Below are 25,735 nucleotides of genomic sequence, written 5' to 3' on the forward strand. Positions count from 1 at the left end.
GTACTATTCAGGGCAGTCATCGCTGTGCACCTCAATGTTGTGTGTGTGCAAACACCTGCACCTATACACAATATGCATAGCATGTTGTGTGTGTGCTTACATATGCCAGTATACACAATAGGCACAGCAGTCGCAATCTGAACAAAGTGTCACATATATGTCATGGAATGCTAGTGGGTGTATAGGTCACATGACACACACTGGGTATGTGTGGTGCTTAATGTTGCAGTTGTGTAGCATGCCATGCCATGGCTGGCACCGACATATCTGCCATATGTCCCACACTCACTATAACCATTGTACACTGGCCATGTCAAGCATTGGGATTCCTTCACGTCAACATGCACCACTCATCCCGTGTGTGTACATAGCATGCATGTGGTACACCTGTGCCCACTATTATCTGCTATGGACACAGACACTGTACTCAGACATGGAAATCTATGTGTCACACAGATGACACATGCAGCCATGGCATGTATACTTGTAAGTGATGGTGCACAGGGTATTGCAGAGCTGATGGTACTTGCACAGCAATGTTGTGTCCAGGTACACATTGTGTTCCAGGGTGTAGCCAATCACTGAACAACTACACAGTTGCATCAAAGCCATGTGCACTTCCATGAAATAGGGACATCTACACTTGCACTGCATGGTCTTGTGCAACACATATTCTGCATGCTGACACGTGTGTGGTGACTGTTTGCCTTGTGATACTGACACCCACCTTCACCCACTATAGAGTATGTGTTGGATCGCTGGTGTGTGTGTGTATGTACTGTAGTGAGGAGTGTATATGTGTGCATGTGTTCATGTGTGCATGTGTTCATGTGTGAATATGTGCATGTGTGCATGTGTGCATGTGTGCATGCATCATGTGCAGACTGTAAAGGGTGTTTCCTGTCTTCCTCTCACAGGTGCTGAGTTAGGGGTGGCCAAAAGCAACAGGGAACCTGAAGCCACTGCCACGAATAGTGGTGATGATGAGATAGGTATTGCAATGGCAAAGGAAGGATTGACAGGGTCTGTCATTGGTCCGCCAATCGACAGTACTCAGCGTGCAACCCCATCTATGAGCACACTCATACTGTCAATACATTCCTCACCACCAATGGCCATAGGCGAGGGACAGCATACAGTTGGCATTGACCAGGAGAGTGTGGTACCCATGGCACTTGCATCCACTCACAGCAGCCATAGCCGGATTCCTGGAATGGTACCACATAGGTGGAGGTCCAGGGGTTCTCGGGGGAGCACCGCTGGTCGTATTGCCCCTGGCAAACGTGCCCTCACAGGTCTTACAACGTCCAGTATGTTCCGCGCTGTAATGCAGGCTCAGGCTCGTATGGAATGGTACACCAGACAGGGACATAGGACGCAGAGGGCCCATTACACCGCTATCAATGACAGCATGCGTGACCTTGCCGGTGCCATCCGGAATTACACCGAGGTCATTGATAGACGTTGAGGGGAGACAGTAGCTGCTGCCACAATATGTCTTCCATGAGCCAGGACCGTGAGGGACGGTTGCAACGTCAATGTGGACGCATGCCAGCCACAGCAACAGCTGGCAGTGGTCGCGGATGGCCCACAGTTCACAGCCACTTCCGTAGTGGCAGTACCAGCCCCAGCCATGCTGGAGCTGGCCTGTCCATTGACAGTCCCAGTAGACCACGTGCACGTGGCTCTGGCCAGTCCCAGCAGGGACATGGGTCCATTCATCATACCTCTGCCTCTGATGACAGTACCCAGTCGGGGTTGGTACCCGATACTGTCCATAGCACCCCTGCCAGGCACAGGTACTGTGTCCGTGGCCAGAGACACTGATCTGTAGAGCCTAGCAGGTACAGTCTGTGGCTGTCCTACAAACTACCGTATATGGCAGCCACATGGTGGAGCTGTGCGCATGCAGACACACACACATCAACCAAACAACTAGGGCTCACACATACACACACACATTACATCAACATTGGCCCATGCTGTACTGTTGTCCCTCACACACACACACACACACACACACACACACACACACACACACACACACACACACACACACAGACATGTCGATTGGATGGGTCAATGTCAGGCTCTGGCAACCAACAACACACCCTGTGCATATGATGATACCTGTGTCGCCTCCTGTCATCTGTAACATTGATGCAGGAACAGGCTAACATGGTGCTGATGCACAGGGAGACATTATAGCAGTGTAGCAATATTAGCAAGTTGTCAACAGGAAAGTGTAATGACATCCTTGTAGGTATGTCTAAGCAGTCATTATGCATCACAGCTATGATTGTCAATGTAGCATTGTTTACACCACTGTTAGGTCTGTGTATGTATTGTCCACCCATGTGCCACTAGACTGAAGTGTACTGTGTTGCCAGCATGTGTTAGTGAGTGGACAGTACATGTGTGATGTGTGCAGTACAGATTAGCAAGTGTACATCTGTGAACATGGTGGGTGTGCATTGTCTACATGTACGTGCATGGTGGACACATGGGACGTGTGGCATACCCTGTTGTACACATTGTTAACATCTCATAGTAACTTTCAATGGCCAGTATGCATTCTACTACAGTTATGTACTAACATGGGCCCTCATTGTGTATGACATGTGCTGACACTATGCTGTGGGTGATACTGTTAATATCTGTCAATGATTTGCAGTCTGGTAGTATACACAACCTCAACAACATGACTATAAGAAATCATTGGATGATGTCCTGACAAATGACACACAGTTGTAGGGAACTCAGTAACAGTTGGATCTTTCCGGTACTATACTTGAACATTAACCAGTGGTATTGACCGCCACCCATTCCTGGGACCACACCTGTTTGGCATATAGCCCCCTTAGGTAATGCAAACACACTACAGATGTGTCCATCTACATCTGGGAATGCATGCATTGGCCTACAATGCATTCCCTGGATGGGACGCATATCCTACACAAGGGTATCATACAGACAGATACCTGTTGTCTAATACATGTTGTTTAGCAGTAAGCCAGGTATGGCCTAGTCATCCACATTTACTATACATACTATCCTGTCAGTACCACATTGATGGTAGACCTCAACATGTATGTTGGGTACCAATGTGTACATATAGCCTCATGTTATGTCATGCGTTCCTTGGTATCCACATATCCCTAGGTATTGTGGAGTCCCTCGGTGTATCACATAAGACATTAGAGGCCTGAATGCATATCCACAAGGCAGTGGTACACCTATACAGACTGTCCATTATTGACAGTCGTTGTTGTGTATGAACATGTCTGACATATACCCCAGGCATATACCCTCACTCACACTACTCTTTAGTAACTGTCATGGGTTTGTGTGGCACAGATGACCTTGGCCACAGATCACAACAGTGGACAGCCTTGCCACATACCTACATATGTGACCTACTGAGAAGCAGTGGCACAACCTGTCAATGGAAACAGATGTATTCATGTGGTATGCAGGCTTCACACGTATGTACTGATTGAGAGGACATGTACACATATATATTTTCCACGCAGATACTTGATGTGTGCAATGCACTTACTGTTTTAATCATAGTATGCTGTCCCTTGCCTATGGCCATTGGTGGTGAGGAATGTATTGACAGTATGAGTGTGCTCATAGATGGGGTTGCACGCTGAGTACTGTCGATTGGCGGACCAATGACAGACCCTGTCAATCCTTCCTTTGCCATTGCAATACCTATCTCATCATCACCATAGTAAAACCAAAACCCAAACCACGTTGATACACACACACTCACTGTTAGTGTTTGCAGGATTCAAACCCCTAACTATCTAGGGTATGATACTAGTTAGAGACGCATTAACATGGCGCGCTATTTGTGTTACTGGTTAGCTTCCTTTCAACTGCTGTATTTGTAGGATGGTGACATCACCAGACTTTCCAAAGAGGAATGCACCTCTTTTAGGTGAGTTTTCCCCATCTCCAAAAAGGGAACACTTCTCAAAGGAAACTGCACACATAAACACCACCCCCAACACACACACACTGTCAGTGTTTGCAGGATTCAAACCTCGACCTAACCATGTTATGATGCTAGAGAGAAACGCATGAACACGGCATGCTATTTGCTTTACTGGCTGGTTTCCCTTCTCCTGCTGTATTTATAGGATGGTGACATCATCAGACTGGACATGGTGATGTGTGTACACTTTGTTTTATGGGTCAGCAGGTGTCAACAGCTTGAACAAGACCTCATAATCCTTACCTTGTGTGATCTATCTGTGGACACATTGACATTACGTCATATGTCAACACATATTTATGCACAGCTTGTTGGTTTTGTGGATACTACATGTGTCTGGGATGTTGATAAAGGGCTATTCAAAGTCTATATGAGACATGTGTAGATGTGCTCAGTGATGTATGTCCCGGGTGGCCACCTTGCAAACAGTCTAGCATGTTTGGGAACCATGATTCGCACATGAACATACCACAGTTGGTAGGGTTGTGTGTATGTCAGCTTCCTATAGCTCTGTTTAAGACTGCAACCATGATGGACTCCATGACCTTGCAGATCAGACTTCATAGGCATACTGGACTTGAATTCCCATGGTTTGTTGTGCACCAACACTTGTGGGGAGTGCCATATGTTGCTGTAACACATTCAACGGCTCCACATCCTGTGTAGGGGTGAGGCTCAGCTGACTGTTCAGGTGCAGGATCTGTTTGTTCTGTAGTTTGTGCATGACACATATTGGGAATCAATGTATTCCACTTGGTGCCATGCATTTGGCATTGGGGGTAGCTACTCATCCATTCTACATGTGATATCTCCTGGTATGATGGTATGGACTATTGTCAATGGGAGGTGGGTATGTACAGATGGGCCTGTCTGTCAGGATGTCGACATTGTCAGTCAGGTACAGTTGGCCCTGACTCAGGACATATATAGGTGTACATTGCTATTCATGACATAGCTGAAGGAGGTGTCTTGATTCAGTCTGGACTCCTTCTTAGCTACTCTTTACAAAACACCAACGAACATGAGCACTAATCCCTGTTATACTCTTTTACACACTTAACACCCTACTGATCCTTTGTGATCAGGCTACAGAGTATGTCATCATAATATCCTGGCATGTCCAGGGGTCACTTTCGTGTGTACTCTCCAGTCCAGCTGGTGAATATTGTGATATTGACACAATGTCACATCTGCCTCATGTACACAGACAACCCTCTCCTCCTCCCGACAAACTAAGATATATGTGTGAGATGCACCTATATAGACATACAGGGTGCTGAACTCTCTCGACCCATGACTGGCACAGTCTATCAGGTGGTGAAGGTAACCACACACATCACATATCAGTCTCACATATCCTCTAGCAACAGCACTCAAACCAAATTATCACTCATAGACATACTCGGATGCTGTAAATGAACTCTGCTTAAGCAGCAGAGACCTCCAAAGCAGACACACACACACAACTGCTACCCCATTACAATACCCACATATCACATAGTTCACAATGTCAGTGTGCCACACAGTCACTGCCCTTCAGGCTAAACAACACACCTAATACACTTGTAATAGGCAACACTCCAAAGCAAGTACAGGACTGGCACCATCATTGTCCATGCTGGTGCGTAAAACCTCAGACGTTACACCCTGGACCACATGACATGATATGTGGAGGAACACTCTGATCATGTAGCCCAGGCCAGTATGACCATGACCTTGTCTAGCATCTTACACCCACCAATTATGATGTCACAGTATACAGACAAACATATCATGTTTAACAGTTGCCTAGCAAATTTGTTTCATTCATAGGGGATACAGTGTCTGTCAGCCTGTGGTGACATGCTCAACATGCCACGTAGCTTCACTATGGACAGCTTGCACCTGTCACCCTTGGACTTTCGAATGCTGGCTAAGGCTCTTGCTACCACCATAGTGCCTTTTTTAAGCAGGGCTCAAAAGACAAACCCACCTCCATAGACATTACAGGTTAAATGAAACTAAGGGTAATGCTGCTCAACACCAGATGTGTTACCCTCATATTGCAGCCACTCAGGACTCTCCACAGTATAGAGGATAGTGATATCTGTGCACTAACAGACGCCTGGTCCAGGCTCACTTATGCACACCAGCACTACCTGGTTATGTTTCATACCATGCTTTCTGACAACAAGACTTGGAACAGACAACACAACTAGGGGGAGTATCCATATACATCACAGATACACACACCTCCGGGTTAGTAGCACTGCACAAAGCATCACAGACCATACACATAAAACTACCATTGTGCAAAACTGCCTTTCAGTTTGCTGCCTGCTACAGACCACCCTCCCAAACTCAGGAACCACACTCGGCTTTCATGGGAACTATGGAGAATATGAAGGTCTCCACAAACACCATTATATTGGGTGACTTCATATACACAAATATTGACTGGGGATACTACTCAAGCCCCAACACTCTCACCCAACAGTTGCTACAATTTGTAAACTCATATGCAATGGCATAAACAGTCAGCACAGCCACAAGGGGGAATACATATTGGACCTGATCATCACCAATATGGGGACTCTATGTTCCACACCAGCGATATACCCCTCATTGGTAAGGTCAGAACATACATGTATCTCACTGGACATACATATACCCTCCACACACCCATCCTGGGTAATCTTGGTGAACTTCTCATGAGCCAACGTCTCACTTCACCAAAGCAAGGTGGTATCCTTCAGAGACCCTGAGACAGTGGCAAATATGGCTCACACGGCTGAATCCTTTACATACACATTCTATGGACACCTAGTGGACAGCATGGATTGAGCTATCCCAAATAACAACAGGACTCACTCCTCCAATGGCAGGGGACCTGTCTGGTAGACCCCAGCCATTAATAAGCTGTACAACATCAGGAGGAAGCTACTACATGATAGAGCACAATCCCAGACTGAGAAGGCATCTGTGATCTGTACTAGCAGACAGCTACGATCACTCATGAACTTTTCTAAGGGCTGCTTCTAGCGGACAATTGCACCAGACATGTAGGACTATCACACGGCCTTCTTCAGTTATGTCAGGAACCTGGGTGGACACTCACTGATATGCTGTGAGTTACTGCATACTGACTAAACTTACCCTGAACCCACAGGCATTGCCAACATCTTGGCAAACAGGTTCAGTGCAGATGTCTCCCCCCAACCCCCTAAGGAGCAACTATCCATCCCAACAGAGTATAACCTCCCTGATATCACACAGTAACAGATGAGTGCTCCCCTCCCCAAAGCGTACATCACAGTAACAATGGGACCAGACGGTGTCCTGGCCTGCATCTTACATGAGCTTCATGACAGACATAACCCTCACATTAAATCACTGTTCAATATCGGAGTTACTACAGGATATGTACCCAAGGAATGGCATACAGCGACAGTGGTCCCACTCCACGGAGTTGGTGCTACAACGGACCACAGACAATATTGCCCTATAAGCCTAAGTAGCCTATTCTGCAAAGCTATGCAGCGTATTGTCATGGGACTCATACACATAGACATCGGGAACCTACAGACACTGTGTCCTACACATTTCAGCATTGTTGTGGGCAGATCTTGCCTCTTGAACCTGTTTGTATTCTTTAAATGGTTAACAGATCCATCGACATAGGGCTGGTTGTCCACACAGCCTACCTGAACCTTGCAAAACCCTTTAACACAATAACCCACTGGGCCATTATGCATAGGCTCACCAGCGTCGATATGGACACATATCTCACACGATGGATTGCTACCTGGATCAGGGATAGCACCCACATGGTCAGAATTGCAGGTGCTATGTCTGACTATACATCAGTTACACGTGGCATCCCACATGGCTCGGTCCTGGGACCTCACTTGTTCAGTATATATTTGTCTGACATACAGGCTACCACAGGGGGAATATGGGTGAACTTGTTCGCACTAGACTGCAAACTGGGTGCCATGATCAACTCTCCAGCTGCCACATGCATACTCAAACAGGGTCTCACAGAGATGGATGACTGGTGCCTGAGCCATGGCCTACAGCTAAATGCCATTAGTTGCATAGTCATCCCCTTTGGGAATAACAACATGCCCACACATTATCACATAGGTAGTACTCCATTACATATGGTAGGAGTTGTTAGGTGTTTGGGGACATGACTTGTTCGTACTTTTGCCTTTGACATTCATGTTGCCAAAGTGGTTGGACACACCTTCTATATGGGCCACCTTATCCCATATGGTTTCACATCTAGATCGAGTGAGGTAATTGTGCCCCTATACTCATCACAACCATACTTGGTTACAATGCCACATTTGGGGTGTACCTTACCCGACACCTGCAGAAACTGTACTGGCCACAGAAGTTCCTCACCAAGCAGATCTAGGGACTCACACGGATGCCCTGCACAGTTTGGATGCAGTAACTCCAGCTCTACTCAGTCGCTTACCACCTACTCGGATATGATGTGTGCCTGTTCTTTACAGATATACCCAACCCAGAATTACTGGACATACTCCACCTCAGGATATCTGACTCCCTTGGAGCTACACACTCCAGGGACGTAAACCTCAGCACAGATGTTAATAGGACATGCTGGAGGGACTGATTCTTATCCCAGAGGCTCCACTCACTCCAGATTGTAATCCCAGTTTCACATAGGCAGAGCCACCCACTGACCACCTACAGGAGACATCTTGACGACTGTATGGGTGATCTTATGTTTACCCCTGGGATATCTTCTGTGTCCCTGCTAGATAGAGACACACTAGCCTAAACGTACATGGGCTATCTTGTGTGACCTACTATTTACACACACAGTGTAGTAATCTGACAGGGTTGCAAATGCCAAACACACTCTGGCTAGGCTTGTACATGCCCTAGGGCACATAGCCTAGTATCGACCTCTGAACCTATGCTAATGTTCAGGATGCACAATGTTTACTGCTGATACTGTTTGCAGGTCTTTATCGTCTTTGCTTTACCAGTTTCTGTGAACAACTTCGGTATCTGCAGAACATATTTGATTATGACAGGGTTCCACTATATTATAGATGTGTCTGTTGTCCTATAACTGTGTGCACAGGGTGGATTGCTGGATAGTGAGAGGTTCCTGGGTTAACACATGCAACTGCCAGATATGCGTGGCCCACTGCTGTACACAGACATGGCCTAAGTGTGTGAGCATGCCCAGTTCAGGCTTTCCGTGTTTTGTTGGCTGACATTTGTATAATTTATTCAAGTGTGTGAGCATGCCCAGTGTGACCTTTCAGTATGTTGCTATCTGAGGTCCACTACATTTGTTGATGTGTGTGAACATGGCCAATATTAACATTTATGCTGTGTGTGTTGGAAGTCAGGTTCTGTTCTTACTGCAGGACTCACCTTTGTGTCATAACTCGACAGGGATTATGCTGTGCCTGCAGGGTTTCCATGAGATACTTTGCATAGACTTATCAACATTCCTTCATACAGGCTGACCACTATAATACTGTCATGGTTTAGTGGTTCAGTACTTTGACTATAGTGCACAGTATCCTGGGGTCGAGGCCTATCACTGCTTTATATTTTCATACTGAGCAGACCAGACTGCTTAAGGGCCAGTTAAGCAAATATAAGCATGTTGGATTTTGTTCAGCTATGACCTACTTAGACCAGGCTTGTCCGACATTACTCAATATTCACTAACATTGCTGGACGTTGCCCAATATTACTCAACATTGACCACAGTTGTGCTAGTTGGTGTGTGCAATTTTGTTTGCATATACTACATGGTGGTAAATTCTGTTTAGCACTGCTTTATATTGCTTAACACATGGCAATCATGCCTTAGGTGGTGCTGCAGGGCTGCCTATGTCAGATGCACATACTACACTCCCTGTACATGTTTGAAAGCAGGTAGTGTGGACTTAGGCATCCCTTTTACTATATGTGTGAGTCAGAGAGAGGTATAATTTCCAGAGTTCCTACTGAGCCAGTGTATGTGCTATGCGTTGCCTCTTTGCCAAGGCCACAGTATACTGGGCACACCTCCTTCTGCCTACTGGGGCAGGCTCAGGTTGTTCCTCCTCTGAGTTACGCTCTGCCTGTGATGGCCTTGGCAATGGTGGAGGGCTGTTTGGCCCAGGCCTATGCTGGTCCTGCTGCAGCTGTTTTCATAGGATCATATTATGTAGCATAGCACATACCAAGACAATTAGGGTACATGTAGTTGGTGAGTACTGCAAGGGTCCACCAGATGTGTCCAGACAGCAGAACTGATTGAGCAGCTAAAACACACGCTCTGTTACATTCCTTGTTTGTGTGTGTGCCTCATTATGGCATTCCTGTTCAGGTGTGTGTGCGTTTCTGATGGGTGTCATCAGCCACGGCTCCAGCGCATAGCCAGCATCCCCCACTAGGTGACCATGTGGGATGTCCCCATTGGCAAATGTCTGGTACAGCTGCGTCAGATGCCAGATATGGGAATCATGGTAGCTTCCAGGGCAGCCTGCACACACATTCAGTATTATGCCCTGGGCATCACACATGACCTGGCAGTTGATGGAGGGGAAGCCCTTGCAGTTGAAGTAGACCCTACCCTGCTCGCAGGCTGGTGCTTTGATGCGTATGTGTGTGCAGTCTATTGCACCCACTACCTCAGGGTATTCTGCTATTTGCTGGAAGAGACGCATATTGCTGGCCAATACCTCATGGGAATTGGGGAAATATACATGATCACCGACATGTGCTGACATGGCATCCAGGAACTGGTGCAGTACCCTGGATGCTGATGCCTGTGATATCCCCATTATATCACCAGTTGGTCTCTGGAAGGTACCTGTTGGTAATATTCTTAGGCCAACACATACCTTGGTTTCCACTGGGATGGGTTCCCCTTTGTTGGTTCTGTGTGTGAGGCGTGGCTTGCACAGCTCAACAATTTGCTGCAGGAGGTCTCTGTCCACTCTATAGAGCTCCACTATCTCCAGCTCATGTAGCCCCTGGTAGGTTACCCTGGGCCTGTACACTCTTCTCCGTCTCCTCACTGTGGGTTGTCCAGCAGCATTTCCATTGTCACCACCCTCAGCATGTTGCATATGTCACCTTATAACAGCAATGGCAGCCCTTAACATTTCTTTGTCTCAGTAAAGCTTTTTCAGTTTTCACTTCTATTAGCTTACTGCAGTGTCTGTTGTGAGAAACATAATGGACTGTTGTTTACAGAGTTTTAAGTGCTAGGCTGGGCTGGGCTAGTGTACTGCCTGTGTAATTGCCTGATTCTGATTGTTTTCACCTGCTAGCTCTGCTAGTACTCCCTGGTAGTTTCCTACTGTTTGTTGTGCTTCCTTTTTCCTTTCTGTTTCCTCAGGAGGGAGCACCGTGCACACAAGCGCAAACACGCGCACACCAGCTAACACGCGTGCACACATGCTTACACTGACTAAAACTTGCTTATTCAGGTTAAAACGCATGCACACCAGTACAACTCTTTAATCAGCCTTGTATATGCTTACTCCATCTTAAACACGCGCACTCACGCTTACACGCGTGCACACTCTCTTACTCGGGTTTACAGGCGCGCACACGTGTGCAAACCTGCTCAGCAAGAAACTTTGGTGTTATCCACAGCATACACCTTCCATTTCTTGCCTTTCCCTAGCCTACCTGTTGACACACCTCTTTCCATGATGTGTAAATGAGAGCTGACACATGCCACTCTGCTCCAATGAGCTTCACTTCTTTCATACATACCCTCCTCGTGATGTCACCTATCTTCTACTCTGTTACTCCCCTTATCCTAATCCTACACTCCACTGACTGTGCTCATTTGCTGCGTAAACTTGCGATTCACTTTCCTGACCCTCATTTACATAGGATTGCCTACTAATGCTTGGTTACATCTCTTAGACTGTTCCCCCCTTAGCAACCTCTACTCGGTGGCCATGTTGTCTTCAGTCTGCCATTCCCTTGCATTGTACATTAAAAATTTAAATAAGATCCACATTTGTGGGTTTTAATTTTTAGTTTCCTGGGTTTTAGAGCGCAGCCCGTTTGCATGGCGCTGCTCTACGCTTAAACATCGGAAATCGGAGAAAAAAAAATATTTTTTTTTTTTCATATTGCATCAGGAAACATTCCCAATGGCCGTATATTTGGCCATTGGCATGCATCCTGCACTGGATGCAACCTTTATTTGGAGCTGTCATGGCTCCGTTTTGCTATTTGCAGAATGGTACTCAGTTGTCAACTGAGTACATTTCTGCAAATAACACTGCTCTTACTCGGACAGGTTCGGGTTTCCTGAATTGCAAATCTACCTCCTTTGCATGCCTTTCGCAGGCAATTGAGGTAATTTGCATATCCCAGCCCTGTCCATGTAAGAGCCATTTTAGGAGCTCTCTTGCATGCCCCTGCAGGCTGTTCCTGGATCGCTCGTCGGACATGATGGCTGCATGGAATCTTACTCTACTCTTAGACTCCATGCAAGCCATCATGAATACGCCCCACTATGAGCCATCATCACTTGATTTAGGAAGAAAACTCCAGGAGATTAGGCATGTCAGTGAAGCTGTTATATATGGGTGCCCAAGATGAATAGATTTAAATGTATAACCCTGTCCATATGAATAGTAAAGAGTAAAGATCTAAAAACATTTCGATTTGTTAGGGAACATTTACCTATCTCTACTTTATTAAGATCAATATTATTGTGCATCTTTGTCTAATACCCCAATCACAGAATGAGTGTGCTGTTGTTCCAGCTTTAGTAATATTTCCAAAAGATTAGTATATTAAAAACTGAAATGTGTTTTAGCATGCTGAGAACTTGTCAGATCCAGTAAAAAGGGTGAAAGTCTAAGTTGGATAGATCCATAACAGTACTTCTTCCAAAGTTTTCCAATCAACAGTTACATCATTCATTATAATGAGATCAATTTTATTAACTGTCTGTTAATCCATAAAGCACTTCAACAGCAGAAGCAAAGTAAGAGTCAGGGAGTATGTATAAAGGCAATAGGAAGTGCTTTATAATAAATGACTTTTACAGTAAAAAGAACAGATTCCCAGCCAGGCAGATTATAAACCAACCGGAGGCTTTGTGAATCCTATCTAATATTAAGCATATAAAAACTGGGTAGAATGAACTTAGAATAAAAAGTATCATGCTTACGACATGCTTCAGACAGATCTAGGATATCTCACTGATGAAGGATAGCACAGAAATGTATGAAATGCATTTTGTATCCAATATTCCAAACATCATTATGTATGTATTTATTTATTGACATTTGAATACCAGGAAAGTCTGATTGGGTAGAAACCCATTTTCAGCTGAGGCTTGAAACTATTACAAAACATGATTTTCCAGTCTTTAAAATAATGCAAAAAATCAACTACTATATAAATAAATACACTAAATTAGTCATAAGATGAAACCATTGGTTAAGAATGGATACAAGTTATATGACAATGATTTAATATTTAGAGAAATTTTAATCATTTTATAGAGAAATTAAAGGTAAGTTATTATTAATACAAACAAGAATTGCAATATGAAGTGGGAGAAAAGAAAGCTTTGGGTATGTTTAGTCCAAGGGGGCACAAATTGATCCAAGTAAGAAAGTGAGTGAAGAAGGGAGAGTAAGGAGGTATAAGTTATGAATAGGTATTTGGTAACATTTAGGGATATAATTCATCCTGGTGTTGAGCATAACAGTGACAGCTCTCGACTAAGAAGTCTTTCAGAGTGGTTTTGAAGGATGAGATGGAAGGTATAGACCTGATGGATACAGGTAAGGATAGTGTTCTAGACCTTAGTAATATGGTATGTGTATAGACAATGGCCAGCAGATTTGATAGGTTTGTGGTCAGACAAGAGTTTTTAGTCACTGGATCATAATGACCGACTGGTAACATAGTTCTGTAGAATGTTATTTAGTGCTGGACAATCAGATTTATGCTAGATAATTTTACAGGTGATAAGAACCTGTGTATAAGTTAGTTGATGCCGTAGTTCTAACTAATTTAGGCTACAGTGGTGGGTTCTAAGAGGGTTTTGCAACTTTGTAATACCATTGTTGAAGTTTTGATTTTTGTGATGCCTGAACATTAGTAAGATTGGTAGCACCATAAAGAAGTGTGTGGAGGAGATAAGTAGTGGTAAGTGTAGATTTAGTTGCATCGGTGAGAAAGTTTTGGGCTCTATAAAGCATCACTACTTTTTGATGAGTTTTTCTTATACAATTTTGTATATGTAGATCAAATTTTAGATTATTCTCTGGTGTCATCCTTAATAATTTGCTATGAGAAGTGACTTCAATGGTTGTATTACCAAGAGAGATGATTTAAAATTTTGTTTTTCATGAGCAAGGGATTTAGGAGGCCAACGCAATAGTTTTTTTAGGGCTGAATATGAGTTGTGAGTTACAAAGCCATGTTTCAGTGGCTGTTAAAGCTTCCTAAGTAATTTTCAGGAGGTGTACCATGTTGTCAGATGTGTAAATGAGTGTGGAGTCATCTGCCTACTGTATTAGGGAGGTTTGTTGTGTGGATGTATGGAAGGTATTGGTGAGAATGATAAAGAGAAGGAGACACAGATGTCTTGTGGTACACTGGTGGTGACTGGAAGATATGGAGAGAGGGTGGAGTATTATTTTACTGACTGATATCTACTGAACAGGTAGCTTTTGAACCATAGAAGGGTATGATGAAGGAGACCTAATGAAGACATTTGAAGTAGAAGTGTGTTGTGGCAAACTGTGTCAAAGGCTTTAGACAAGTTTAGAAATAAGGAGGAGACTAGTTTGCCATTATCTCTGGCTTTAGTGACACTGGGTAGACCTCTCAACCAATTGGGGACAAATTTCAACAGAATCAGGGACAAGTCACAAAGAAATCAGGGACAATCAGGGACATTTGTAAAATATTAGTGCCATTAACTTGAAACATTGACAGAATCAGAGCATATGAATTAAAACACATTTTCTGAAGTAAAAGAAGTCTATAACTCTTAATTATTGTCATTATTCATAAAGTGTAATTCACCACCTTTCCTCCAAAAGTCACTAGTTTTTGGAGGGATTAAGAGGGACAGAGCAAAAATCTGAGTCAAAATCAGGGACGTCCCTGAAAATCAGGGACAGTTGAGAGGCATATTATAGGTTAGTGGTGTAATGTTATTATTATGGGAAGGACAGAAGCAATGTTGTAAGGGGGACAGTAGTTCTTCCTGCAGGCGATAGTTTAGCAATTGTTTATGAATCCATTTTTCAAGTATTTTGAATGCATTTTTCAAGTATTTTGTAGAGGGGGGGATACGATTGCTGCAGATTTAAAGTTAGTAATGTCTGTTGAATTTCCTCTTTTGTGCACAGGGATAATGTGTGACTTTTTCCTGAGAGAGAGGTTACTTAGGATTCCTGTTCTGACCTATTTATAAGAAATGAGATGGGATAGGCAATGTTATTGGCTGCTATGTTAAGGTACTCACTTGGAAGGTCATCAGCTGAAGTAGAGCTTGGTTTGAGTTTGTTTAAGCATAGTTTTATATAAGATGTGGGCAAAGGTTTAAAGGTAAAAGTGGATGTGGTGATATGTGACTGCTGGGCAAGGTTAGGAAATCCTTGGTTAGAGATGCTGTACTATCTGTGAAATAAGAGATGAACTGTATTGGGTTTCAAGTGATGAGTTATTGGAAGAGGGATCAGGGATGAATTTTTGGCTGGGTTGCAAGATTTCTTAATGGCTATCCAGAAATTTTTAGGGTTGTGTTTACTATTACCTGAAGGTTATTACAGTATAGTTTTTCATTAATTTTCTTTTTAGCACAAATGCAAAGCATTCTGATGTTTTCATGCCTTTTTTCCATTCTGCATTAGCATTCTATTCTTTTTGAATAGCAAAACATAGTATTGTTTTTATTCTCTTCCTTCTAGGTAGGTGCAAGGCTATTTAGGGCATACAGAAAAGTTGTATTGGACTGATTTACAGCATCATCTAAGGGGAGGATTTTTGGAAGTTCCAGTTAATAGGTGATAGTGTAATAATGAACATTCCTAGGTTAAATTTGAAAAGGTTGCATGTTATTTTATAAAAATGCTGTTTAAGTGGATATGTAACATGACTGGTTGTACGGATTGGGAGATGGTCACGGAGACGGTCACACATTGTACCTGTGGTAGTGTATTTGCTAGGGTATAATACTAAGATCCAGTCTGATGGGGAAGTTGATGTCTTATTACAATGTGTGGGGCTATTAATTAGTTATGTGTAATCAAATACGTTCATGCTAGATGTAGGGGAGCTAGGGTTTATGTCCAATCAATTGATGTTTGCATCACCAAGTAGCATTTCTTCCTGTGGAATTGTTATGGATATCCAATGTAGGATATTTTCCAGTATAGATATATTGTCACCAATAGGGATGCAAAGAACATTAATACATATTTGTTTCTAATTGTTTTATTTCAGGAAAGTAGTAAGAAGCTCTTCAGAATTGAAATTTGGCATTGTTTTGTTGTAAGGGGAAATGCGGTAGTTGTTGGGAAATATTAAGGCAATACCACCACCTTTCGTATTTATATGGTCATTACCAATGATATTATAGCTGAGGGGTATCATTTTAGAATTTTTTATGTTGTGTTTAAGTCAAGTTTCTGTCTCCTTCTAGAAGGATTTTAGTATATTGGGAACTTATAGATACTTGTTTTTGGAGAGTATGCTTTCACTTAATCTTGTTTTGTTTTGAATTGCAATGGGGTTAATCGGTGCATATTTGGATTTTAGAGTAATTGTGAGAGGCATCATTAAAGAGGTTTGGTGTGATACGTGGAAAGTGTGGGGAAGAAGTATGGCTAGGTGGTTAGGACAGAGATCGAGAGATGCTGAGAGGTATTATAGAGTCATGGTAGGATGACAGCTGGCCTAGCAGGAGGAGAAAATAAGAGGATAAGTTGAGGAATAGCATGATTAAATAAATGGATTTGCATATAATAGCTGACAGTTAATGGGGAAATAGGTTCAAGGAAGAAAAAAGAAGTTGCATGGCAGTAGGATATCTGGTGGTGATGGAGTATGAAAGCTGATACAGGATAGGTAGAAAAGAAGTATTACTAGGAAGAGAATTGCATGGTCATAGTATATTCTCTGGAATATAAAGAATAGAGGGTTGTTAAAGGGAGGAGTATGAGGATGTAGCTAAAAATAATAAGAAGTGAGGGTTTATTTGGGAATAGTTAAAGATACAATGTAGAATAGAGAGGTGCTGTTAGGGTGGGGTGTGACTACGAATTAATATAGTGCAAAGAAGTATGGGAGGGAGAAAGGTAGTTGGGAATGATGCTATAAGTTAAACAGAAGTTGTGAATTAGGTAAAAAGTAACAGAAGTGTTTGTATGATAGTATTAAAGTAGTTTTGAAGGGTTAGGGAATAAGAGTCACAAGTGAAATGTGTATGTTGGAAGTATAACAGAGCAAGAGGGGGAGGGTGGAAATTGGGTGTAAGTGGGGGAGTGTAATGGGTTTTCACCCTCAAGTCAAATTATAACAGACAGTAATCAGTTTATAGCCGACATAAAGCAATTAACAGAAACATACAGACAAACAGGTTTTCTTTCACTTCCTGAAAAATCTGGCAGCTAGGATATATACAGATTAATTTTTTGGTCAACAGAAAGGACAGTAAATGTAACTTAGTAACTTAGTAAATGGTCCTTAGAGTGCAAGGACTACACTTTTGGAGGAGGGGGATGTTAAAGCAAATTTCCAGCACAGATAAACATATATTTAACTAGCTGAAGTTAATACACAGCAAGGTTCTTCAAGTTAAATCTGCTTGCATTGTGCAATAACAAAATTCCCAGTGAAAACATTTGGCTGTTGGGTCTTGAAGAAGAGCTCCTACAGTATTGGAGTTGGATGTAGAAACCACAGGCTCTAAAAGGAATGAAAAGAGAAAAGCTCTTCTAAACTGTTATACTGAGGCAATAGAATTAATACTTATTGTAAAAAAATGATGGAGGAGGGACCACAGTGAGTCAGAGCAAGAGAACATGGTGAAAGTATAAGAGTAGAGGGATGGTAAAACAAGTTTATGAATGTAAGCTCAGCGTAGGTTAGCAGGAGGTATATTGACAGAGAACCATAGTTACAGTGTTCATATATAGTGTTGTATAGAGCAGGTTATCATAACTTAGCACTACACTGATAAGCACAGTATAAACCCTCACTTATTAAACATTCATGGGATTAACCAGTACATCAAAAGAGTGTTGTATACAGCAAAACACCAGCAACTGACATTACATACTTGTTAAAGGGCATAAGATCAACATACATACAGCTTATACGTTTTGAATGAAATTGATAAAAATACAACATTGTACCAAGGTGTATTTATTAGTCTTATAATAAATAGAAATGTAATAACATATGACATGTACTTGCACTGTGAAGGAAGATGGTAACTGTGTGGATGTGGAGAGCAAAGTGAGAGGATATTTAGCTATACATTCTATTACAGTGACCCTCCCACCCTCAGATCAAATTATAACAGTGAATAGTCAGTGTACTGTTTTAAGATCTAGAATTTTTACCACTAGTTATAAACAAGGTTAGAAAGAAAGACCAGCATTTGGGTGAATGTTATTACAGAATAGGACATAACAAAACACAAATGTATAAGTTAGATACTACCTTGTAATGGCCATCCAGAATGCCTGCTTGTAAGAAAGAAAGTGTAATTGTATGGAATACAGCAGATAACTGGAACAATAGTCAAATTATTTGAAGACTTAATGTACAGTAGGTGTTTACATCAGTGATAGAAAATTTAGTAATACATATATTTACATTTATACAGGGTGGACTCCAACCATTGTACATTTAATGTGTGGTAAAGTAGGCCAATGACTGGATACTTAGCAGGGGGTGACAATGTAAAATATAAGCCAGAGAAGCTTAAAAAGACAAGACTGAGGAGGTGTAAAGACAGCAGTTGTGCGTAGCTCCACACTTTGATGTAGAAGCCATAACATTTTTTAAGTCCCTGATAGAATCTGGGACCCATGCATTGCATAAAAGAGGACTGACCATTGATGGACAATGTTGTACATGATCTGTAACATAAAGGGATAAAGAGCTACCAGTGTGATGAACAGTATACATGTGATGAAATGAAGTATGATGACAAAGTTTGCTATACAATGGCATTCCATGCTTGCTTTTTTTTTTTTTTTTTGGTTAATATCGGGGGGGGGGGTGATATTGGCTATGGATGAAGTATGCCTGGATTATGCCCGCAGACAAAATACAGTATGAGATAAAATGCACCTGCAACAAGGCTCCCTAACAAGAAGAAAACAAAGGCTTAAATTGCTATGTATAATACTGTTCAATTAGAAGTTACATATCAGTTTACATGTGGACAGCAGGGTGTTAGGAAACCATGTTATCAACATCATGCTGCAGTATTCTCAAGCTTATGACTTCTATTCAGAATACTGTAAACTCAGCTGAAATGCAGGAAAGTGCATGTAACACATACACCAGTTTAAATTTTAAGAACAAAATCAGAGAGTCTAAGATTCATAAGCAAGTTCTGCAAGCAATTTCTGGGATATACATAGATATATTGGTATAGTAATAAAAAGTGGAGTGACACATTGCATAGCAGTAGCTGCACCTGTTATCCAGGTACAACAAAAGGTGGGAGGGTATAGTTGTAATTATGTGCATGCCACAGTACAGCACATGCACCCAGCGATTGACATGTTTTGTTAGTAGATATACAGGGATTAGCATGGCCACCAGAGGGAAAGAATACCTAGAAAACCTTAGTATCCAGGAGAATGGACTACTACTTAAGACTATTTGTACACATGGCATACACCACCTTGACAAAGGTGCTGCAGACAAGCAGTGCCAGAAGTGGGTTTGGTAGGGACTGCTGCAAGATGTGAATGTTGTGTACATCTATAAGCAGGTGTGAAGAAGGGTTACCAAGATGGAACTCCATGCAGAGGAAAAGGTAGAGTACACTGCAGCAAACAGGTTCACCAAAGGGGGTGCACAACTGACATAGAAGCAGCTGAGAGATCATAAGGAGTTTTTAGCTTTGTCTGCTATTCAGAGGGATCATTCCATAATACATATTGGTGGCTTGGATGTAGGAGCCAGCATGGCACCAATCAACCTTGTGTTGGTAGAGGAAGCATCAGGTTATTAATGCCCATTATTAATGCCCCTTATAATAGACAATAACAAATATCACTGCAGGATTGAAGAGGGGGACTAATCACAGCCCACCTGCATATCTGTCTTTTTGGCACTGCTGATCTGCAGTTGCAATAGCACTCACAATGAGACAGATCTTCCAACATACTGATAACACTGCTTCATGTATTCCATTATGCATACTACAGATGGATATGGATTTATATGTGTTTGCTCTGACTGCCATGTTAAGGATTTTTCTGTTTGCAGAGGTTTCCAAATATAGGGTCGAGCACAGGACTGATTTCAGTAAGGCATCAGTAGCAGATAATGATGGACACATGCATGAGGAATGGCCTAATATCACAGTGGCATTGCCTGTAGCACTACATTGTGAGGGGTCACCTGCATCAACAATTGCAGAGACTCTTCCAGACATACTGGCTGAGCAAACAGCAGAGCATGACAGACATTCTAGAACTGAGAGTACTATGTTGGTGCCATGTTTGTCCACAGCCCAAACTTTATCTAAAATATGCATATTCCCTGAGGTATGCATACCCACCAAAGGGGAGGGACACAGGGGGCTGCAGTGGTGCCATGACTTCAGGGTTGTCTTTGATATAATTGCAACATTCAGATTCAATCAACAGATCTGCAAGTTAGTTATCCAGGCTGAGATGCTGATGGCTGCGATGCACAGCATTGAGGAGATTGTGAATGTACTCAATGGTTTGCTGTAGCGCAGGCAATTAACTGAACAGTGACTTGCAGTATATTAACAAGCTGATAATAGTACTACTAAGGCTATCTGGTCTGCCTGTACAGACCATGTGGTTCTTGCATGTGGGAAGCTCCATGTTTGAGGTGGTTAGGCACAAGACATCTACTGCCAGACTACATAGACTATTGGTGAGAAACAATGAATATCACTGTGGACTCATGGCCTGCCACCCCTGGTTGTGGACACCTAGGTCATATGGGGTGTAGCTCCTTAGGTTCAACAAATGGAATGCCTCATCAGGGCATGCACACCTGGTTCTATAGTTCTACCTGCTCCTCGTCATAGAGCAGATCCTACCCTGACACTGCAGCACAGTGGACTGTAGCTATGGTCATGGCTAGGTAACCTAACACTAACATTGGAGGATTTTATCCATGACACCCCAGAACTTCCAAGATTACATAGCTACCAAATTTACCTCCCATAACCATCCTCACATTATATACTGTTACTGGACTGTGCTATGTCCAACCCTCCTATATTGTGTGGGTAAAGTGATATCTAATGCACAGCAGGGTCAGTCCATGCACTTCCCTGCATATCTTAGGTGTAATACTGTAAACATTTTATTCTGTGTTGTCTATACCATTGCCCACAGTTGTAGACTAGAATTCACCTCTTCAACACTGCTGCAATGCATTGCACCCACATCTGGACAGCACAGTGGTACAGCAGTTGCATTGTCACATCACAGCAAGAGGTTTTCCGGTTTGATTCTTGGCTGGAATGCCTTCTGTGTGGAGTCTGCATGTCCTCACTGTATTCATGTGGGTTTTCTCTGGGTGGTCTGGTTTCCTCCGACATTACAGCAACATGCATCTAGAGCTTTTCTCCCCGAGCCTCTGCTGAAAATTGGCTTTTTTCCAAGTTGGACTTTCCTGGCAAACAAATATTAAATAAAATAAATAGAAGTAAATAAATCTGACTCAGTTAAGGTTATGCAGCAGCCTGTTCCTTCCCTGAGACTTTCCATCCTGCTCTCCTGCTGTTGCAACCTGTAATGCATGCCCTGTTATGATGATCACCTGTTGCTCCATATTTTTTTACTGAATATCATGATATGGAACATGGCACACATAGCACACAGCAAATATCTTGTTGCATAACCCAGACTGTATTGCAGTACCCCCTGAAATATATAAGCATCAGAAGCATGCTTTCTGTAATCAAAATACCCAGTCCAGCATGTTGTGTGTTTGTATGTAGTCTTTATTATAGAATGTTTCATGACTGGTTTGGGGTTTGCATATCAGAGTTATCAGCCAAGGCCCTAGGTCATGTATAGCATCACCTGTATCCCATAACAAACAGCATATTATATATGGATATTCTCTGTGTTGATGATACCTGTGTGTATTGGCTTTTCTATCTGTCATGAGTGTGCACCTATCAACTAGGTGCCCTTGTGAAAAGCTCCCTTACAAGAACCACTGGTATAGGTCAGACATCAACATATATGGAAAATGTGTGCACTTACTAGGTGGTGCACAGATGTAGTATAAATAATGCCATGTGTCATACAAACATCAGGCAGTTTAGAGAGTGATGGCCCTTTCTGTTTATATATCTATTGCCATCTGGACCATGTGCAATACAGATTGTAATGTGAATGCGGTCTATGATTCCCAGGACCTCAGGAAAATGTGCTATTACACATAAGGCCCACATGGCATTGGATCTCTCCTCTGGGGTCATTGGAAGCCAGATATGTTCCCCTACATGTTACAGCAAAATGTAAAAGAACTGGTTTAGGATGTGTGAGTCTGACACCTGTGATATACAACATGTGTCTTTCCTAAAATGGTTGTTGTTACACTTAACATTGTATTCACAGGAATCACATGCTCTGCATAACCTTTGATTTGATTTGTGGGTGACACTGTTTTACTAGGTCACGTGCAGTATTTTCACACACTTGCTCGCACTCTTGCAAGTTGCAGCTTAATTCAAGTGTGACCTTTTGGACAGCCACTGTCATTTGCAGAGTTTTCAAACCAAAGGGGGAATTGGAAGCAGATTGCCTGGTCTTTCTTCTGCGTCACATGCATGCACCCACACCTATAGACAATTTAGACTTCCCAATATGCTTAATGCATGTCTATGAAATGTATAAGAAAACAGGGGCACCCAGAGAGAACACATGCAAATTCAAGGAGGACATGCAGATTCTGCACAGAAGAGACCTGGCCAAGAACCTAACTGGAGAACCTCTTGCTGGAAGACAGCAATGCTAGTCCACTTAAGAACATACCCCTGTTTTGTGGTCTGTCAGGCAGTGGTGAGTCAAGTGTTGTCTGTACTGCCCGCATTGCTGTGGGTTGCTGAGTTACACAGCATTGCAAGCCCTGGCTTCAATGGCAGTTCCCAGCACATGCTTCTGTACCACTACAACTGCAGGTCACTACTCACTATTCCAAATGGGTACACACAGCTGCTCAATGCCATCTTTTCAGATACATCTGAATTGGTTCCATCTTGGGTTTCTTCATATGCATATACTATTTGACTAAATTGCATGAAGTTCATCGTCTACATGTCATGGGTTCATAGGTGTTTACTAAGCTAACAACCACAAGGACCTTTTTAAGCCTAGTCATGCATCCCAAATCTCTGACAAGTTCTGGTACCCTTGATAAGGGTAAGCAGGAGATTGGGAGATGAAACACTGACAGGCAGGGGTCTGGGAGATGAAACATTTACAGGCTACCTTTGTCCATTAGAAACATAGGTGCCAAACCAGGGATGAATTTCATGTTCCCCATCCAACTGTCCAAGTTAGACTTGAATTAGGTTAGGGAGGAACTCTGACTCACATGGATGGGGAGCCTGTTCCATACACAGGGTAGTCTCTGGGATACATACCTAGCTCTCCAGCAGGTCCTATTTATATCACTGACAAGGTTTAAGTCTTTAGAATGGGAAATTCTGGTGCTGCTTGTTTTGCAGATATGCAGGATGTCCATCAGAGTGGGGTCTGACATTTCCCTCTATGCCAGGCATAGATCTCCCTTCAAAAGCCTGTAGGAGACAGAATACAGTGATAGGGCCCTGAGGCGGTCTGCATAGCATGTTTCTTATGTCCTGTATTCTTTTAGTGAGGAACCTCTGTGGGCATTCCAGTTGTTGGATATGCCTGCTTAGGTATATACCAAAGGGAGCATTGTACTCAATGATAGGTCTGATGAAAGCTAAATACATTGGAACAATGAATTATTTGGACCTAGATACCTTACCTTTGTTTATAAGTTGCCAACATAAAAGGATTTCCTCACTTCTGTACACAAGTGATGGTCAAAGACTAGATGACTGTCAATGTGTGTTCCTAAGTCCCTGACTACTGAGTCAGCTCTAAAAGGTATTTTGTCAATATGATAGTTACCAGGGGTGGATGACTTCCTGAAGAAAACTGTTAAACATATCTTGGCATTCAGTTTTATCCATGGCTCTGACACCAGTTGTATGTCTGTATCAACACTTCCTGGAGAACATTTGTGTCAGTGTGGGATTAATTGACAGCTCCTAATTTGCAGTAATCTGTGAAATTATTCATCCAGACACCATTGACATTCACCTTGACTTCCGAGAACTAAATGCCAAAAAATAACAGTCTCTAGATGAATACCTGAAGGACTCCACTTGTAACTGTCCTCTTTGAAGAAGTGGGCTCCCCAATTCTAATTTCCTGGGTCTTGTCTGTGACTCAGTTGGCCTATCTACTGGATGACATAAGAGTTTGTACTTAACTTGTTGAGTTTGTCAACAATGCACAAGTGGGGTATTGTATGAAATGCCTTGGCCAGGTCAAGGTAGGCAGTGTGAACCATTTTGCCCTCACCCATTGCTTTGGTGACTCTCTCAAAAAAGTCCACCAGGTGGAGTAGGCATGACTTGCCCTTGACAAATCCAAGCTGGATCGGTCCAGTGTCTGGAAGTTTACTGTATCATTATTGATCATTTACATGATAATTCTTTCTATGGCTTTGCATATTAGACTAGTGAGACTTATGATTCTGTAGTTTCCATGGTTTGTAGACAGCCCTCCTTTGTACAGAGTGATGACTTTTGCTGTTCTCCAGTCATGAGTCACAAAGCCTGTTTGGAGTCTACAATTAAACTGCAGTTCTAGAGGTCCTGATAGGTCATGTTTCATACTATTTAGAAGTCATCCTGGGACACTGTCTGGGCCCACTGATGCAGTGTTTCTGGCCTTTGAGAGTGCATTAAAGACTCGTTCCCTAGTGACAGCAGGGTGAATTATATTTGATGGTATTTCCTCAGGGAAAGTTGAGGGGAGAGATGGGTAAAGTTGGAGCTGAATTTGTCAGCCAGTAGGTTTGCTATATCTTCTGGTTATGTATATGTGGCTTCATTTATAATGAGCTTTGCACGAATTGTGTATTGCATTTGAAGTTGCAGACATAGCTAAAAAATGCCTTGTGGTCGTCCTTGGCTGACAGGTCAAATTTACCTCAAATTTGGATTTGCTAGACTATATTTGTCCTCTGAGTCATTTAGTTTGATGAGAGTGCTTTTATCCTGCTGGGTGCTGCACCTCCTAATTTTTGCCATCATTTTTTTCCTTCTGTTGTACAGCCTATTGATTTTGTATCATTGTGTACTCAGTATATGTTGCATATTGCGTTTTTTCAACCATTAAACAGTCATGCAGTTTGTGTGTAAAAATCATCCACACCCTGTGCATGCCTGCCAGCTATGCTATTTGCACTGTGCATTGAGCT

The sequence above is a fragment of the Protopterus annectens genome, chromosome 1.part0, assembly GCF_019279795.1.
Source record: "Protopterus annectens isolate FY-2018-M chromosome 1.part0, PAN1.0, whole genome shotgun sequence".
Classification (NCBI taxonomy): Eukaryota; Metazoa; Chordata; order Ceratodontiformes; family Protopteridae; genus Protopterus; species Protopterus annectens.